An 8,698-nucleotide genomic window follows, 5' to 3' on the forward strand; every position below is an offset into this window, starting at 1 on the left:
GATTGTGAAGTGGAAACGTGAAGCGACACGTAAACCACAAAAGTGTTCAGGTCGACCTCGTCTGTTGACTTGCAGAGACCGCCGACAGTTGAAGAGTGTTGTAATGTGTAATACGCAGGCATCTATCTAGACCATGACATAGGAATTCCAAACCGCTTCAGGATCCACTGCAAATATTATGGCAGTTAGGCGGGAGGTGAGAAAACTTGGATTTCATGGTCGAGCGGCTGCTCGTAAGCTACACATCACGCCGGTAAATGACAAACGATGCCTCTCTTGGTATAAGGAACGTAAACATTGGACGATTGAACAGTGGAATTACGAATCACTTTACAAAATGTGGCGATCTGATGGCAGGCTGTGGATATGGTGAATACCCGGTGATCGTCATCTGCCACCGTGTGTAGTGGCTACAGTAAAATTCGGAGGCGGTGGTGTTATGGTGTGGTCGTGATTTCAATGGAGAGGGCTTCCACCCCTTGTTGTTTTGTGTGGCACTATCCCAGCACAGACCTACATTGATGTTTTAAGCACGTTATTGCTTTCCACTGTTCAAGAGCAATTCGGGGATGGCTATTGCATCCTTCAACACGATCGAGTACCAGTTCCTAATGCACGGCCTGTGGCGGAGTGGTTACACGACAATGACATCCCTGTAATAGACTGGCCTGCACAGTCTTGACCTGAATCCTACAGAACACGTTTCGGATGTTTTGGAACGCCGACTTCGTGTCAGACCTCACCGACCGACATCGATACCTCTCCTCAGTGCAGCACTCCGTGAAGAATTGGCTCCCATTCCCCAAGAAACCTTCCAGCACCTGATTGAACGTATGCCTGCGAGAGTGGAAGCTGTCATCAAGGCTAAGGATGAGCCAATACCATATCGAATTCCAGCCCTACCGATGGAGGGTGCCACGAACTTGTAAATCATTTTCAGCCAGGTGTGCGGATACTTTTGATCACGCAGCGTATTTACGTTCGGTATTTTATGGAAGCCTACTTTATCTGATACGTTTGATCGCCATAGAGCTTCTTGAGCAGTCTTTGTCGTAGCAGTGACATATGCCTGCCGGATAACGGTCTCATGGCCGAAACTTTCGGTTGTTTACGATGGCATTATTCACGTGCGTATAACTTTTGAAATATTCTCTCTCTCTCTCTCTCTCTCTCTCTCTCTCTCTCTCTTAATTCACTAGCTCGTTCGCATGTAGTTACTGCACACAAACAAACCCTGTTCGGCACTGAATGACGTCAGGAGCGCCAGCTCTCATTTGAATTTGACGATTGAATTAAGTAGTTGATGATCGGAAGTTAAAAGTAAGCAGTTAAATATGGCTCCATAAATTCCGTCATTACACGTGAGCATGTTGGATTTTTCTGTCGAAAACTAGTATTCGAGAAAGTTGTCGAAACACTACATGAATATTCCGGAAAGAAACGTAACATTACAAAAATATATTTTGTTGGTGGGTACAGGGCAGGGTAAATAAAAGTGGTCCGATGAACAGAGTTCCATGGTACGAAGAAACACAACAGAGGAGGGGAAATACAGTACTAACCCGGCTACAGCAGGTGTTGAAAGTGACCACCATTCATCTCTTAGGCACTTTTGGGCTCTCGTAATCTAGTTGCTGAAGGCGGATCGAAGTTGCACTGGTGGAATTGCGGCAATCTCATCCGAAATGTTCTGTTGCAGTTCGTGAAGACTGTGAGGGTTTTTGCGACACACCTTAGACCTGAGAGCTCCCCAGGTAAAGTAATCACACACTAACAGATCAGGTGACAAGGGTGGCCAGTTAGATTCGCGACGAGACTGACCCCTGCTAACAACTCTGTAAGGCGTGAAGGGTGCGTAAATATGATCCAAGGTTCGACCAGCCGTATGGGCAGTTGCTCCATCGTGTTGGAAGTAACTGTAGGTGTTTCCCTCCTACATTAATGCTGCCATGAATGGTTTCAAAATGTTGGCAATGTAACGTGCCTAAGTCAGCGTCTGATGAAAGTAGATGGGACCAGTAACGCGGGGTGCAGACACTGCACACCAAACCCTAACATTCTGATCATGCAATGGCGTTTCAAGGAAGTTATGGTGATTCTATGCTGCCAAGAACATATGATTCTGTGAGTTCACATAACCACTCAGGTGAAACCAGAACAGATCCGTGTCAAGCCATTCATTGTCATTTCAGTGAACAGCCACTCACAAAACTGAAGGCGCTGAGGAGCCCCTGCTGGTTTTAATGCCTGAAAATCGGTAGGGATGCATGTTCCATATGATCGACGTGATATTTCGGTCTCTTGCGACAGGCGTTGGGTTGATTCGATAGGTCTCTGAAGCATTCTCTGGTGAATTGCAGCCACATTCTCTGGTGTGCAGTCACGTCTCCGAATGCTTTTTTGAATTTTTCAAAACAGATCCTGTCTGACGCCGATTTCTGACTAAATGTTTCATGGCACTCCTTGCTGGCACTTTGGCACCATTAAACTTCTCAACAAATAATTGACCACCTCACTTCCAGGGCTGTCTTGCCACGAAATTTTCCACATCAAACACCTACTGCTTCACTATGAGTACCGTCGTACCAATGCACTGCTCCACTCACGCTGACACAGTGTGCTCTATGCTCTGAACCGGTATCGATCACATGGCGTGCGCACAGGTAGTGTGCGTCACGGAATGTGGTTATATGCATTCGTTAACTCTGTCGAATCGAATCGCTTCCACTCACCCCTGTATTCACAGTTTACGTACAGCTGCGTAAATATTAGTACGAAAACCTTGAAAGATGCAAATTGACTAACAGCAATCCTGAATAATCGTTGGTAAATATTAAAAAATGCAAAAAAGAGATTGAGGTGTAGTGGTTTCTAATTGTGATTATTCGCTTCTTAACAGCGAATAAAAGAGGTGCTGTACGTGTTTCTGAGGTATTGTTTTTAATGCTACTTGCACCCAAGGCTTCTGTGCGCTGGCAACTACTGAAGGTCATTTCAGTAGGGATCATGATCTATGTACTGCTCTAGGCCAGTAGCTTTTGGTTACTAACCTAACAGCCTATTTGTCCACTTTTGGCAAACTAAACAGTTGCTATTCCGTCAATTCCTTTAAATTAACTTAAACCGAAAGGGATCTCTCGCTTGACAGTCGACATTCTATTACATGTACACTATAGTCATGGTATTCAGTTTATTTGAGTCAAACGAAATCCATTATAATGCTCGCAATAGATATATAGCGGCATTCGGCTTTCGTGACTTGAAAATTGTTTTGCTTTAAAGGAAAAACCATCTCACATGAAGGAATGACAATCTAAACAATGATACTTTGTCCACTACTTTCACAGGGCCACAACTTTCAGTATAGCTCTGATAACTATTTGCAATGCACAGCATTGCCAACAGCCTAAGTAAATCATGGGTTGTGAACTTAAAGGGTCACAGATACGATGAGCAATGATGTCTCAGTGGTGAGGCATGTCGTTCCAATGTTTCACGTTTCAATTATGATGTGACCTGCCTACTTGTAACGTTTTTTAGGTTAACGACCCGTATGTACGGGTATTGTCTACTAAAGAATGGCATTTTCGACAACGTGCAGCAGATAGTTTGTTCAAAAACATGTCTGCTTTTGCTTCGATAGTAGTCCACCCACCATCAGAGAAGATCACTATTCATCATTTAGTGAACTGTTTAGTCTATCGGTAACAGAATATTGGGTGATACTAGCGTAACCAATCCTACTAACCGCCATACGATCAGTTTGTACATGTTAGTCATGGATGTATAATGGGGATGGGTGGGTTATGTGTTCGGATACCACAGCTGACACAAAAGAAAGCGATTATTAGCTGAATACCTGCTTTTTGACGCAAAATGCTAGGCATACATCGTGTTTAGTTGACACAGTAACAAACCAATCTAAGTATGATGCAACGAATAATAACTGCGCCTTGCAGCGAAGTGTGTCTTGCCCTCACGGAAGTTTCGGGTGTAGTTTGACAAGCACGCTTAAACTGTGTATGCTTGTACATAACTATTAAACAATCACGCCTGAAAAATCTCTGAAGGGAAAAATCAAAAATCTGTTTTCGCCTTTTTTCTAATAAAGAAACACAGACGGAAGTCTCATGACCATATTTCAAAAGACAATAGCCTAGCTCTGCTTGGTCTGGAATTACACCATGAAGAAGTAGCGAGATTGGGCCGTTCCAGAAAAACTGAGGGGGAAGAAAGCTAAGTCTCTTATGTGCCTCAGTGAAAACGGCTGTTTGATTCTGAATCGTAATTTTGTAAAAAAAAAAAAAAAAAAAAAAAAAAAAAGAAAAAGGGGGAAAATAATTAAATTATGCCTCAGTGAAAACGGCTGTTTGATTCTGAATCGTAATTTTGTAAAAAAAAAAAAAAAAAAAAAAAAAAAAAAAAAAAAAAGAAAAAGGGGGAAAATAATTAAATTATTTTCATATGGTCTGCAATTACAGATTTTTGCCAGTTACTTTTTGTAATGTTATACTGAATCCTAATAGTTTCGTTTGGTTCGTGTTTGTCTGTTGGTTGGAGAAAGAAGACAATTTGCTGCCTACTGTGACATTTTTTTAAATTACAAATACGACCATTATAGTATAAACTTTCAATACAAGCGAAGTAATGAACCAATATGTATAACGCAAAATAAGCAATACTAATATATTTCTGGTTTAATTCTGTGCTAGATTATATGAGAAAATTAGATATTAATGTTCTATAACTGCTTTTACTTGTGGTTATCATACGAACTGTACGGGTTTTGGGCGTCTTTGCTAGAAAGTGCTCACTGCAGAACTCTAGAAATATACTCTGAAGATCCAAAGCAACTGGTACACCTGCCTAATATCGTGTAGAACCCCCTCCAGCACGCAGAAATGTCGCAATACGACGTGGCAAGGACTCGACTAGTGTCTGAACAAGCGCTAGAGGGAATTGACACCATGAATCCTGCAGGGCTGTCCATAAATCCGTAAGAGTATGAAGGGATGGAGATTTCTTCTGAACAGCACGTTGCAAGGCATACCAGATATTTTCAATCTGTTCATGTATGCGGAGTTTGGTAGCCAGCGGAAGTGTTTAAACTCAGAAGATTCTTCCTGGAGCCACTCTATAGTAGTTATGTTTCTGTAGGGTATCGCATTGTCCTGCTGGAATTGTCCAAGACTGTCAAAATGCACATGGACATGCATGGATGCAGGTGATCAGACAGGATGCTTACGTACGTGTCACCTCTCAGAGTCATACCTAGACGTCTCAGGGGTCCCACATAACTCTAACATCACACGCCCCACACAATTACGGAGCCTCCATCAGCTTCAACGGTCCTCTGCTGACTTGGAGGGTCCATAGATTCATGATGTTGTCTTCATTCCCCTACACGTCTATCCACTCGATACAGCTTGAAACGAGACTCGTCCCACTAGGTACATGTTCGCAGTCATCAACAGTCCAGTGTCTGTGTTGACGGGCCCAAGCGAGACGTAAAACTTCTTGTCGCGCAGTCATCAAGGATACAAGAGTGGGCCTTTGGCTCCGAAAACCCATATCGACAATGTTTCGTTGAATGGGTCACACGGTGACACTTGTTGACGGCCTAGCATTGAAACCTGCAGCAATTTGCGGAAGGGATGCACTTCTGTCACACTGAACGATTCTCTTCAATCGTCGTTGGCCCTGTTCTTGAAGGATCCTTTTTCGGCCGGAGCGATGTCGGAGATTTGATGTTTCGCCATGCGCCGCCTCTAACACCACGTTCAGACTCACTTAGAGCTTAATAACCTGCCAGTGTAGTAACAGTAACTGGACTAACAACTGCGCCAGACCGTTGTCTTATGTAGGGGTTGCCGACCGCAGCGCCGTATTCTACGTGTTTGAAATATCTCTATATTTTAATACGCATGCCTATACCAGTTTCAATGGCGCTTCAGTGATTAGTTTGATGTTAATTAAATTTTGATGGCTTATAGGTCCTTGTACTGGTAGTGTAAATATAGAATCTTTCAGTCACCCAAAAAGAATCTTTTATAATTTTTCTAAAGTAAATTTTGTCATTCCATGATAAGTGTATAACAGAATGTGTAGATCAGTGGTAAACTGAAAATACAGCCCCTGATACTGTACACTGAGATACCGAATTTAAAAAGAGTAGTTCTGAAGTAGCTCCACAGGGGAGTTACCAAAATGTCTACTGCCTGAAAAGCATCTATTACAAAGTTGCAGGCAAGCTAAGTTATAGTCAGTCCAACCGATCCGTTGTGCAGCGTACTTTATCACTATCAGACACAAAAATAACGAAGCGAGGTAGCGAAATCGGTGTGACCACTGTGGGAAATAGCGTCAAATATTCGCTGGAGAATAAAGTGATTGACCACTTATTGTAAGAGGTTTTGTGACACGATATGCTGATAGAAGAGACATAAGCAGTGGTACACGTGAACATAAGGGATCCGGCTAGCGTCCAGTCAAAGAGCTTCGGCTGAAGTGACAGGCAATATCAAGGGTGTAACGATCGATAGTCGTCAAATACCCATGGAGCCCTGGGGTGTGGAATGTGGGTAAAGAACGAGGGTACTGTGCTTTCAGAGTCACCCAAACCTTATAGCAACTCCATGCTAAGGTATTAACTTTTCCTTGCAGTTTACCTACTCTGCTGATAATGACAGACGTAACAGTCCAATAGTAACACACATTCATGTAAGTAAAATAGGAGGGTTATGATACCAGTCAACACTGATGCCTAAAACCTAACTTTCGAGTCTCAAATTTAATGCATCATGCTATATCCATGTCTAAATTATCTCTGTTATTTGGGAGGCTTATACAAGTACTTAAATGAAATAGTAGGATATCACAATTTGTTTGGTATGTTCCCTCTTGGTGCATCTTTGTATGCAAATACAATAGAGATTATCAAGTTATTTGGAAAGTTATCACTTCAAACACTTTCCGAAAGTTGCATGACTGAGTAGCGCGCGGGCAAGCAAGTAGGTAACTGTCGAGTCACAGCCTTGGGCAGTAGTAGTTTTTGGGTCCTGGAGAGAGGGTGTTGTGTCACGGAGGTATGAGCCAGTTGGATGGCAGACGTCCCACACAGCGTTTTCTACTTGAGTTTTTCCATTGATGTGAAACCTGAGAATGATTTTTAAGATGGTTATATAAAGAGGACTGTCGTTCAGGAAAAGGTTACTTGATTTGAGTTTTTTAGCTGCAATCGCTAGTCAGTATTTATTGCTGTTCAAAGAATTCATTGTGTCGAATAATATCTACTTGTTGGTAAACAGAGAGAACTATCGGTCATATGTTCAGTATTCTAATTAGCCTTTCCCTGTTTATATTAATTAAACAGTATTGCCTTAGGAAACCCAGAAAATAATTTTTTATAACAGAAATATGTTTTTGAAGCAGAAATTATGGTTTATGACAATGCAGAGAAAGGCAATGCTGACTGTTCGTATTAGTTTGAGTTTAATTTTATTTCATTGAAAGGACTGAATATAATTTCAAGTACTTCCCTTTGCCATTTACAACTATCTCACACAGTGCATATCCACTACTCAAAGAAAATATGTTTGGTAAAATTTGCATTGTCACGCCTTTCAGTCTTGCGTGGGTAGTAATAAATAATTTGCAAATGCGAATCAAAAACTAAATCGCTATAACCACAATTTAAAACATCTACGAATGAGAAGGCAAACTGCTGCACAGTGGTTTATTTCACCTCGTTATTTTGACTGTGCTGCCAGAACAGAGTCACGTTATCCGTTGCAATAGGTTGTAAGGCCTAAATGAATACTTTTGGCAGATCATAGGAACAGTTTTCGATTAGAGAAATTTCATGTGATCTCAACAGATGCATTTTTATAATTGGCTTCATTTAAATCATGTAACGTTAATCACTCTGAGTATTCTTGAGAGTCATTGTTTTATGTAACCTAATTGACAGACAGTCAGATTAATTTCAGATTAGCTAACATCACATTCCTAAAAAGTAAACTTCATGGTCAAAAGTAGGGTAGCTACACCGATTCTAGATATGTTCCGTAGTTTTAATTTAGAAATCCGGCAGCTTTCAGATTGTTACCGAGAAAATCACCTAAACAAAAGTTAAGCAAACAACTTACAACATAACAAACAACTTTCATGTAACAGCACAAAACACGTGAAGAATATAAGTAGTAAGTGAACAATTCCTTGCCGGCTGGTGTGGCCGTGCGGTTAAAGGCGCTTCAGTCTGGAACCGCATGACCGCTACGGTCGCAGGTTCGAATCCTGCCTCGGGCATGGATGTGTGTGATGTCATTAGGTTAGTTCGGTTTAATTAGTTCTAAGTTCTAGGCGACTGATGACCTCAGAAGTTAAGTCGCATAGTGCTCAGAGCCATTTGAACCATTTGAACAATTCCTTGTAGGCCAAAATGAAAATATCTTACTGATAGTACCAGAATGGCTTATTATTATTTGTATGCCGCCTAAAAATATGACCAGGGATTCTCATGTTAATTACTGTAATGGTATTTTAAAGGTTAAAATATTCTATAACAACAGGTAACTCAAGTAGGAGACAATTAATTTATATTTCATGGCTATTATTGGTTCTTTAATTACATTTGATTTTCGACATAGTTAGGTAGCAAAGATTATCCACGAGTGTTGCGTATTCTGACACATTAGTA

Source organism: Schistocerca serialis, chromosome 5, assembly GCF_023864345.2.
Source record: "Schistocerca serialis cubense isolate TAMUIC-IGC-003099 chromosome 5, iqSchSeri2.2, whole genome shotgun sequence".
NCBI lineage: Eukaryota > Metazoa > Arthropoda > Insecta > Orthoptera > Acrididae > Schistocerca > Schistocerca serialis.